General features: G+C 33.0%; 1 pseudogene; it reads left to right on the top strand.

The window, feature by feature from the left end:
• The window catches only part of LOC128922726 (GTP-binding protein Di-Ras2-like), a 76950-nt pseudogene extending 67432 nt beyond the window's left edge, over nt 1-9518 (top strand).
• The last annotated feature ends 3384 nt before the right edge of the window (nt 9519-12902 follow it).

Genomic DNA, 12902 nt, shown 5'->3' with positions numbered 1-12902 from the left:
CCTCGCAATTTTTCCATATTTACACTCTTTCTAATCTTTTTCTGGCCTTCCACGAATATTTCAAGACTAAAATTAGCCAGATCGGTTTGGCCGTTCTCGTTCCCGAGTGACGCCTACAACTCTACATACAACGCATAGTTAGCCGAGCGGCTTTTCAAAATTTTTAACTCGTGATATCTTTTGAATGGAATGTCAGAATCTGATAATTCAAAAATTTATATAAAGGTGCGAAGCGATCTTAAATAATAAATCATTTATTTCGATAAGGATTAATACTAAGGTATAAATAAAGAGTCTTTTCAAGTAGTGGTATTTTAATTAATTTTTTTATATAAAATCGCTTATTGTGACAAAACTATATTAGTTAGAGATATGATGTCGCGACGTTTTTCGTAGATAATGATAAGTTCTACAAAATTGTAGTACATCACTTTGTTATATCTTCAATCGTTTTCGCAGCATTCGCGGTTAAAGAAAGTTTTTTGGTATTTTTTTACATTATCGGAGTTTTGGTAAGGAACCCTATTTTTTTTTTTTTAAACTAAATATAGCCTATGTCACTCAGGGATAGTGTAGCTTTCCAACGGTGAAAGAATTTTTCAAATCGGTTCAGTAGTTTCGGAGCCTATTCGAGACAAACAAACAAAAAAACAAACATTTCCTCTTTATAATATTAGTATAGATAAGAGGATTTTCGTTATTCTATTGGACTTTATTTCAAATTGTGTGTAATAAAATTACATCAATAAATTGCGAGAGTATAAAATGTTCGGTTGCCTTTCCCTACTTGTTACAAATTGTTTTAGGCTTTCGATACAGCATTATACAATTGAACAATAACAAAAATATTTAACAAAGCAACAATGCCAACTTTGAAAATAATATTATTTTTTGTTTTCTTTTTTTATAACTTTGTTGTCAATTCAAATAAAATCATCTTCTTGTTATCTTCCTCACAATTTTTCCATATTTAGTTACTTTCTAATCTTTCCCTGGCCTTCCATAAATATTTCAAAACTAAAATTAGCCAGATCGGTTTGGTCCTTCTCAACTTTTTTCGAGACTAACGACACAAATTGTTTGTATGGGAGATTAGAAAATTGTGGATTTAAGACTTTTTCAGGCAATTTTTAAAATTTTTCTCTCCGTAAGAACCATCTCGGGACCTCTTGAAACATTCTAAAAAAAGAATTTGCGAAATTGGTCCAGCGGTTCTCGAGTTATGCGCTTAGCAACACATTTGGCGATTCATTTTTATATTATAGATTTAGCTTATTGCCTCAAAACTCCACTAGAAGTTTTAAATTTTTTTTATATTTATGTATTAAGCAAATAAATATTATCAGGAATGGTATGCGTAAATCATATTCATTAGTTGTCACATTTAACGATAACTTGAAAATTAGTTAAATGTTTTTCAACTTTATTGAGTTGATTTTTCACTTTGAAGAGAGACTTTAAGTTCAAATCGAAATATATTTTTATATAATACATTTACAGTTTCGACTCTGTCGGAATTATATTAACGTGCCATCAAATGTTAGTGAAACACTCAAGGCAATTAGCTTTGAAGATCCCCGAATATAATCACGTTCTCAAAGTCTGATTCATGGTCTTGCGATCTCACGTGCAGCTTTTGATATATTCTTTTTTTTATAACAGTACAAGGCCATGTAATGCTTGACTGAGCCAGATTTGTACATTCGGGAATATGAATGAATTCATTTGAAGCAAACCAGCTGAATAGCGACATACATATATATATACTACATATTGATACTGTCTAAACTATCCAAAGGCATATTTTAATTAATAACCTTTTCACATAGAAGCTAATTGATCAATTAACCGGCCTCTGCTCGATTAAAACGCTGATTTAGATCGATTTACCATACAAAATAAAAATCTACATTAATATTTAATTGAATTTTAATCCACTTGAAAATGACATGCAACTCTGCGACAAAGACCGTATTTGCAATTATATATACGTTCTGTGTCAAAAAATAGCAATCAGCTGATGAAACTTCTTCTTCTTAACTGGCGTAGAAACCGCTTACGCGGTTATAGCCGAGTCCACAACAGTGCGCCACGCATCTCTCCTTTTGGCGGTTTGGCGCCAATTGGTAATACCAAGTGAATACAGGTCCTTCTCCACCTGGTCCTTCCAACGGAGTGGAGGTCTCCCTCTTCCTCGGCTTCCACCAGCGGGTACTGCATCGAAAACTTTCAGAGCTGGGGCACTTTCATCCATTCGAACAACATGACCCAGCCAGCGTAGCCGCTGTCTTTTTATTCGCTGGACTATGTCTATGTCGTCGAACAACACATACAGCTCATCATTCCATCTTCTGCGGTATTCGCCGTTGCCAATGTTTAAGGGACCGTAAATTTTCCGCAAAACCTTTCTCTCGAAAACTCCTAGTGCCGTCTCATCGGATGTTGACACCGTCCACGCTTCTGCACCATAAAGTAGGACGGGAATAATGAGGGACTTGTAGAGTTTAGTTTTTGTTCGTCGAGAGAGGACTTTACTTTTCAATTGCCTACTCAGTCCATAGTAGCACCTGTTGGCAAGAGTGATTCTGCGTTGGATTTCAAGGCTGACATTATTATCGGTGTTAATGTTGGTTCCTAGGTATACGAAATTATCTACAACTTCAAAGTTATGACTGTCAACAGTGACGTGGGAGCCAAGACGCGAATGCGCTGACTGTTTGTTTGATGACAGGAGATATTTCGTCTTGTCCTCGTTCACCACCAGACCCATTCGCTTCGCTTCCTTATCCAGGCGGGAAAAAGCAGAACTAAAAGCTGATGAAACTTACCAACGTCTAATAAAAAGCAAAAACAAATATATATAACAACTGATTCGTTATCGAGTAGCCGACAGTGTGAAGTGCAAGAACTGGTTTCTCAATCAAAATTTAATTGATCAATTAATTTGGCTGTGTGAGAAGGCTATAAGGCTCTTAATTAACTGACTTACGAAACCTAAGGTGTATTTAATAAACCTCTTTTACTCGTTCTACACCACCCAGTCGAATTGGGAATTAAATTATTTAAAAGTTGAATGCAGACTTAACTTCTACAATGTTTTATTATTAGGACTATTATTAAATTTAAAAGAAACATTGAAATTAATTTTGTATTTTTCACTTCAAACAAGTTTTAAACACACAAAAATATACCTATGAATAATAGGAAACCGCCGTAATAAAAGTACGAAAAACGCAAACATGCGGGCGCCGTGGCACATGAGAGTGGATTTAAAAAATTCCGAGAAAAACCCATAAAATAGAATTAACAATGAACAAACACGAACAGGTCGAATTTCTTGTACTCACACACATATTTACAACGCCACCGAACAGGCATGAAAACATCATTTGTGCATGTCCCTTTCACCTCTTCGCCGAGCTTAAATATGTCCGCGGATGACTAGGTATGCAAGTGTTTGTGTCCGCTATGTTGGAAAGTGTTTAAATTTTGTGGGCGCCGCTTTCGGCACGTGTTTGCATGCATATACTCTTTCGCTATAAACACACATACTCACCTCGTTTAAACATGTATGTGTGTATATATTTATTAAAATAAATCTACATTTCAGTGAAGCAGTCAGTCAAGTGACTTTACGATACGCCTAAAAAACACAGGCAATTTTCCCAGAAAACTTATGAAACAACTCTGCGGAAAGCGGAACTCAAACAGAAAAATTAATTTTTTATGATGCGAATATCATAGAATATGTATTAGTTGAAGACAGAATGCCAAAGCTTTATGGGTTTTAATGCTCTTTTGAAAAAAGATTTAACCCTTCTGCTATGTTAGGAAAAAATTACACATATAGTGTTTTGGGTCAATTTGACCCACTTATAAAAACTCGACTAATAACACTATTTTATTGAAAGAGTTCATATGTTTTTATTTGAATCAAGTTAAGTGTATGTTAATTGTAGAAAATAGTTGAGATATGTATGTTTTAACGGCGACTTTCACAAACTAAGCTGCTGTGTTCCTTGCAAACAAATTTTTGGCACGTACTACAAACAGCTGAATATTTCTTCGAATTTTTTGTATGATGACAGAAGAAACATCGCTGTCGTTTTTTGGTGGATTCATTTCTGGCAGAGCATAAAGCTGTGCAAAATATACTCAATTTCCGATAACTAGCTTTCTTTGTCGGCGTTTTTGATCGAGTGATGTAATAATAAACGGCAAATGTTTCAAAATACTAGGTGGGTCAAATTGACCCAACAACGTAATAAGTGTAATGAAATTACATTTGGCATCCTCCAGCAACATAAAAAACAGATATTATTTTAATTTTCATATTTATCTATTCCTTTTACTGCAGTTAACAAATAGAAGAAGAATCAATACAATACGACTAGACTAACACGCGAATTTCGACGAGTTTTACTGAAAATTGGGTCAAATTGACCCAAACATAGCATTGTATAAGAATGAAAATATAACTAGCATATAAACAATTCAGGTTTCTCTTGTATCCAAATGAAGACACAAGCACACACACTACTTCAACCCACACCTCGAATTCAACGGGTTTATTGAATTGAAATAAATCTATTTTGGATGATTTGTATCTCATCAATAGTATTAAATTAAACTTAAATCTAATTTATCCTTCTTCCTTAAACTTCAAAGTGTGGCGAAAAAATTAAGCGGAAAAAATGTTGGGGCCGGAAATGCTCTTCAAACGGCATTCAAATGAACAACTTGCGTGAGTGAAACAGAAATATTCACTTACACTTCACACTTGCAAATTCCAATTCAAGCATATTGATTATAAATTGCCTATTTAAATGTGTCTGTGTGTTTGTGTGTGTGTGTGAGCACTTCGCACCCTCCAACTTTATTTCAATACCAGACTCAGAATCAACTCAAAAAAAAAAATAATTTATGTATTTTCGGGCAACTGTTGGCAAGTTCCTGCGACTGCGGCCGAAGTTTGCTCCATAAAACATTCATATGCGCATATTAGCGGTTTTGTTTGACACTTTTCATTGCGCACAAATTGAATGCTTCTGTGTTGAGCATGTAGAATCCATAAAAATTTTGCAGTAACTTGTATACATGAACAGCTCACTCATATGGATATCATAAGCACCAATGTATTACAACTGGTGCAATCGTGCGATTCCCTTTATAAAATACTCTGTATTTTCCAAGAAAACGTACTTCGTTTTTATACGAGTATACTCAATTTTATTACAAATTTGTTAATTTGAAACTATTTCAATAATTGTAATGGAGCAATTATATTTCATATTCTCATACTTTGAGCTTTGGGAGTTCCACGAAATTTTCCCATGTGTCCACATTCTGTCGAATTCCACTAATTTAAGCAACTTGTTGGACTTAATGCTTTGGCGATTTCACTGAAAACATGCGGTTTCGTTACACAAATGGTTGCTACAAACACATTCCATTGAAATTGGTAATAATTGAAATGAAAAATATTTTCAATAATTCAGCTCCCATAAACGTCAAGTGGTGTATATGCATAACAATGCATATATAAGCTCTTTATATTTAAATGTGGTACAATATCTATATCCATACCCTGTAAGAAAACGTTCAACTTTGTACACAGTGTTGCCATGTTATTATTTTCGGCACGAAAGCTAAGTTTTTTTGGGTTTTATATCTTTCCAACAGTTTATAACCACTAACGTCGACACTTTGAAGCTTTCTTCAGAACCGTAGTTCGTTTCTTCAAAATTTCTCTAAATTCTCTATTAAAAGTTTATATGCTAAGTTCTTTATCTAGTGTATTTTTCATCTAGTAAGTATCATTAAGTTTGAATTTGGTTAAAAGTGGTTCATAAACACATACATTAATGGATGCCAGCTGGCCTAGCGGGTTTTCAGTAATACTAGAAAGATTGGCAATATGTAACAATAATTATCTGAATTGAGAGAACTAAAGCATACTTAATCTAGAAAACTTGTAAATTATAATCTTCGATTTCTAAAAATTTTCTTGGTCCTACTGGATACTAGTACTAGTTGGCTACCAGAAACCAGAACACCATGACCAAGACAAGAATTGATTAAATTCTTTTTTGGAAAACTTTTCCTACCGCGCATATTCGCATTGCAAATGCATTAAAATGGCAAATATAAATGTGAAATTGCACAATAATTACTCAAACTATGAGTTGATAAACCCAAACTATTTTCATTTACTTGGGAATTGAAGCGAAATGTTTATCAATTCTGCGAAATTCGGTTTTCGGTTTAACTTATTCGTTTTACCATACCGTTAATTCGAATTAAATTACAACAAATCATGAAAAGCTTGCCGATTGAAAACAAATTTTAATGGATTTTCGCAAATTGTGTGCTCTTTTTATATATATTTATGTAGAAATGTATGTATGTATGTGAGTGCATCTGTAGATAAAAATATTTTCATATAAAATGTTTAATAATTATAAATAACAATAAAATTGCTCACATTTCTAAGCAGCAACACTTTTAATAAAACAACTCACCCACACACACATACACTAGCGTGCAATAAAAATGCATGCAACTGCAAGAGGGTAGACATAACAGTATAAGGAGAGCAAACATGCCTGACCATAACTGCACTTGATCTTCGAACTCATTGGTATTCAGTGAGTTTCGCTACAGACTCACATTTGCCCTTCCAGCCGTGTCAGCTCGTTCTGGCACACTTAGGCAATCACCCACTGCACTTTGCCACCAGAAATATTTCTGCTGCAATTTTTCTGCATTTCTGCAGCGCGGCCGTCTATCGCATTGCATTGTTTAGTTTCGTTTGAAACTTCGTCTCTTACACCTCTTCCTTTTTTTGCCTGTACTCAATTGTCATTTTGGGATTTTATTGGCCCACTGGTGGTACTAGCATGGCAACTACTGAATGGTGTTAATATTTGCTATTGTTGTTGGTGTTGTTTGAAAGTTTTTATTGTCACGAACGAATTTATTTCATGGCTATTTTTAGACAATCTGCCACACAGAGTTGCATTTCTCGTATACTTTAGACAATATGGTTTTGTATGTGTTTTGCCTGCATCACTGGATTTTTAGTCATTCAGAAAATTTGGAAATGTAATTTCTTTTTGATGCCTATGGATTTTCCTAAGACTAATAGCTGTAAATGCACCATTAGTTTGTCGAATGAATTTGTGACTTAAGTGCAATTTAGCAGCATTTTATCATTATTTTAATGGATTTACGTATTTATTGCGAAATGAATTTATCTTTTTCACTTCTATTTCATTTAAAATTTGTTCTAAGTCTGAGCATAAGGTTTGATTGAATGCAAAACTAGAAGAGTATTTTGCCGAATGTCACAGAGTTATAAGACCAAATGTATAGCATTGGAGATATTAAAGTTTCACTTCAACTACAAAATATTGTAACTAATATTAGTAGCGTTATGTCCGTAATAAGGTAAAAAATATGTGACTATATGCATATATGCGCTGCATTTTATTCTTACCGCGTGGACGCTGATCAGACAATGACCAGACAGATGTTCGGACTTTCGTTTGCTATCTTATGAGTGTTAACTTCATTGCAAGGTCATCATTTTGTACAATTTATTTTCAACTACGTTAACTGATATTGCTTATAGCGGACATCTATGGTACTCATCTACGAAATATAGATAATAATGTCAGCCTTGAAATCCAACGCAGAATCACTCTTGCCAACAGATGCTACTATGAACTGAGTGGGCAATTGAAAAGTAAAGTCCTCCCTCGACGAACAAAAACAAAACTCTACAAGTCCATCACTCCCGTCCTACTTTATGGTGCAGAAGCGTGAATGATGCCAACATCCGATGTGACGGCACTAGGAGTTTTTGCGGAAGATTTACGGTCCCTTAAACATTAGCAACGGCGAATACCGCAGCTGCAGCTAATAAAAAAACAGCGGTTACGCTGGCTAGGTCATGTTGTTCGAATGGACGAAAGTGGTCCAGAAGTGTTCGTTCGATGCAGTACCCGCTGGTGGAGGCCGAGGAAGAGGAAGGCTTCTACTCCGATGGATGGACCAGATGGAGAAGGACTTATCTTCAATTGGTATTACCAATTGGCGCCAAACTGCCAAAAGTCAAAAACGAGGCCTCTTTTGGATCATTTCCACGATAACCCCATTAACTTTCAAAATATTTTTTTCACCATAAAATTCTCCGACAGCTGTTACTTATTCAATTTTGATGATTCTCTTTCATAAAACCCATATGAAATTATAAAATAATGTTAAAATCTAATATTATAAAAAAATGTTTTCATAAAAATAGGAATATAATATTTTAATAAATAATTTTAGATCGGCAGAGTGTTCGAAAAGGCCTGGGTCCAACAAATGTCAGTTCGATATGGCCAAAACAAAATCTTGGTACAGGTAGTGCAGTATACTATTGATGTCCCCTTCAACCTGCCAATTCCTACAGAAAACCAAAGCCTACTCGTAAATATGGTTTTCCAAGAGAAAGAAAAAAAAATAATAAAAAACTAATTGAAAACCTATAATCCCTAATTAATATATGTGCTAGAACCTCTGCGTTCCTGAGGATGTGTTCAATTGTTGGATGCGAGAAGTCTAGCTTCATGTATATTGCGCTAACTAACTGTCCTCAATCTATTTAGTTCCCACCTGACTCTCAGCAGTCTTCCTCTTTAACATTTTAATGCCTTCCACTATCAATAATTGTTATTTTTGGATTGTATGCTAATAAAGTTGATATAAAAATATTTTCTTCCATAGACAAGAATCGCAACGCCAGTTCATTCGTTTCCGGTGATAAAAAGTCCAGTTTGGTCGAAGCGGTTGATCCAGCCACCAGCAGCGGCGATGACAAGCTAAAGCCCAGATCTAGGTTAGTGCCTATACTAATACTATTCATCCTCTTTATATTTACCCCCTCTTACATAAGTGAGGGTTGTTGTGCAAATGAATGGCTCATAAAAATTTCACTCCAAATTATAGGTCACTCATACGCCGTGCATCACGAAAGACCAAACAACAAATCAACAATACGTCCGATGATTGTAATTTTCAATAAAGTGACGAAGGAAGGAGGTGCTTATACTTGATTAGAAGAAAATTGTAGGAAAGGGATAAGTTTAGCAACAACAAGAAGCAACAATAAGCAGCAAAGTGCAAAGTGTACATATGTATGTTTGGGAGTGTGTATGTGTATGCGTGCGAGCGTTGATGTTGGTGTGCATATAAGTAGGCGTAGTTATTTGTTTGTACAATTGTTGCTTGAATGATGACGTGGTAAAAAATTACATATTTTGATATGAACGCTTAATTAGAACTATTATATAACATAACAATAATAATAATGCTGAAAACAAGGCAAGTGTCGTTGATTTAGCGATGGTTTTATTGATATGAACATATGTTTGTGCATATGCAGTGCTTACGGCTAAAAAATGACGGCTTAAAGGTTTACAAAAAATTAGAAAATAGAAAATAAATAAAAATATATATTAACAAAAAAAGAATTTATAATATTTATTAAATTTTGTACTGTACTGTAGTTTAATGACGCACTAGATGTTATTCAAATTTAACAAATATACATTGAGATGTAACTGCACACACATTGCGGTTTAAGTAACAACAATTGACTTAAAACAACAAAAATTGTTTTTATCTGTTTAATTTACATAACATTTTAATAGGACGCTTATCTGAACTTAATTTTATTTATTTTAATTAAGACTTGTTTAACAAAATAGCAAAAACTGTTGTATATGTAAAACAACAACCACATTTTTTCGTTTAAAACACACACCTGCAGTTCATGTATTATTTTTATGCATTTATATTTTGATTATTATTAATTTTAATATTTTCTTATTACTTTTTATATATCGTATATTTTATTTTATTTATATGATGGATTATCAATTAATTCAATTATTTTCTTGATTTTCTGCAAATTTGACCAAAACCAATTAGACCAGATTATTGTATATTACTTCCGTATAAAATTTAAGCCCTCAATATGTTTTACTGGTTATTTAACTGTTAGTTTCAAAGCCTTCCATATCAACTTTGAACTACTCAGATTTTCTGTGTGGTATATAAGCGTACCACACGGTTACTTGCCTCCTTGAAACTTCAATTTTTTATAGCTCTTACAAAGTTTTGCTTTCTTAATAAATTTTGTAAATTATATCTTTCTATTATCAAATCAAACCTCGACATAGCAATTCTTTTAAATACTTCTCCTTATTCTTCGAAAAAAAGTAGAATTTTGAGACTCCTCCTACTGAGTAGTTTCCTCAGCGATAATTTCAGTTACTTAGTAGTTTAGTTAGTACAAAGCAGTATAGTTTATAGTAATTCAAAGGCCTATGTATCTCACGAATTTAACAATATGCCGTGACTTTGAAAACCTTGAATTGCCAAGGATTGATTGATTTTAACTCTACACCAAAGTTTCAATAAAAATCGTCCTACGTTATATGTGCGTACATATAGCGATGTAGGAAAACAACTCACTATTCCATAAAATGTTAAGACCCTACTTTATTACTTTTTCTTGCTGCTTAGGTTGAGTCCCAGCTTAGATGATGAAGAAATTCCCTATGTATTGAGTTCAGCAAACATTTTATAATTAAGTAAAGGGATGTCTATTTAACCAAATACTAGTTTTATAAAATCATGATTTAATGATATAACTCGGATGAAAATTCACAACCAAAAAATGCAAAAGCTTCTGAAATACATTAAGAACTTTAGTGTTAAGCCAAGAGCCACTGTTTATGCGCACTTTTGAACTTCATGCACACAGGACTATTTAACACTTAAACCAAGTAAATATATATATATGTCTTTAGTAATAACTGGAAAAATTTTGATTTTAGGATAGCTTCTGACCAATACCCCAAATCCGGATAATATCTAAATACTTATAAACTATTAAGAATCATGTAAATATAAGGCAACTTACAACGAGTAAATTTATGTATGTTTGTTATCGTTTGTGTATACATATACTTAAGGTATTATATATGTTAGAAAATTGATAGAAGACATCTGCTGTAACGGTATTTTAAATAATCTATTTTTGTTTTTTATCCGAAAAAAAAACCAAATTTTGGTAACCTCACTTACTTAGAATATCCGATATCATATACATAGGAAATAATTGAAAATTTAAATATTTATTCGAATCAAAATTAAGAATTAATACATATTTGTTATTATTTTTATTAATAATACAGTTATAACATTTTTTACTAATCTTCATAAAGTTTTACTATTTTCCGTGTCACATTAGGTACACTATTTAAAACATTCCTGGCATAACATCAAAAAATAAATTAAACCAATAACAAAAAATTAAGTAGCTGATAGTTTCATAAAATTAATTGATGACAAATAAACTTTTGTTTTTGTTACTAGGTTTGTAAATCGTTGAAGTAAATGGAAACAATGCAAAATGAATTGTGATAACAAAAACAAAACAAAATACAACCAAAAATTACACTGAATAAGAAACTAATATTTGTATTAAATTATTAAAATATTACATAAGAATTTAGCTCATTTAAATGTTACGAATAAAGCAATCTTTAAATTATTAAAAAATATGTGATATATTTTAATAAATACAAAAAACATAAACAAGTTAGTTAAGAATGCGCATGGCAGAAATTTGAGCACAAGCAGTCACACTTCAACCTTTCAACAGACACATTCACATTTTTCAGTCTATTGCCTGTTGCGACATTATGCAAATACACACCGTTGTGAAGCATGCGTAGATTTTGAAAATATTTCGAATATATTTGTAAAACCCAGTTTTCAATAATGCATACATATATGTATATACATATGTATGTACATATCTTGCAAATGCTAGCTAGTGATCCGGGTTCCGCGTGTCGATCATTGTAAACGATATGATCATTAATAAAAAGTAAACATTTTGTTAAAATATAACATTAAGGATTAAAAAGTCTTTATGATTCATTCTAATTGAATAAAATAAAGAAAAAAGAATTAAAATGTTATACAATTTTTGAATTCTGAAGAACAAACAGGTCAGCTATTCTTAAATTAACAATTGGCGATTAGAAGCCAAAGCTATACTTTAAAGAAAAAATGCTTTTTAATTAACTAAAAATAAATATAAAATATTTAATACCACCAACCAGCAACGATGAGATTGGACTCCTAAAAAGAAATTATCAATGTCGGTTGGCAACACTGCTGCGATGCATTAAGAGATTGGAGTAAAATTCCGAGTACCAACAATCATGTATCAGCCGCACATAAAACAAATGCAAATTACTTAATGCACACACCACGATTACATACCGAACACGATCATCTCTCTCTCACTCTCGTTCACAAAAACAAACAAACTCCATGAAGTTCGAATAATGCAACAACTTGACTTCGAACAGCACGACGAAGCAAAGCTTTGTTGTTACTGTGAAGAAGGTCAGATAATGCAAACACACTTATTTTTTGTTTTTTTAGGAACAAACTGGACATTTGGAACACAAGTGCATTGTTACAGCAGATGACGGACACAACTTATTTGCTGTGCAGTCCGCATTCTTCTCGCACATCAATAACTTGATTTACGACATCCTGCGCTGTACTAGGCGATTATTAGCACTGCACTTTATAAAGTCCAACAATTACATTGTCTTGGAGCCAATTGTCAGGCTTTATTACTAATATTAAGCTAAAATAAACAAACAATTCGTACCCTCTCCAAATTTTATTTTGCCTATGGAAATTGAATTTAATTTCGTCGTGTTTTAGACTTTGCTAGTATGCTATCAGATTTATTATCGTTTTCGAAACGATGGTACACATGAAACCAATTGTTGGAATAACCAGGTGTTAGTTTTCTTATGTAT

This window comes from Zeugodacus cucurbitae, chromosome 6, assembly GCF_028554725.1.
Source record: "Zeugodacus cucurbitae isolate PBARC_wt_2022May chromosome 6, idZeuCucr1.2, whole genome shotgun sequence".
NCBI lineage: Eukaryota > Metazoa > Arthropoda > Insecta > Diptera > Tephritidae > Zeugodacus > Zeugodacus cucurbitae.
This window is presented reverse-complemented; position numbering and strand designations above follow the sequence as displayed.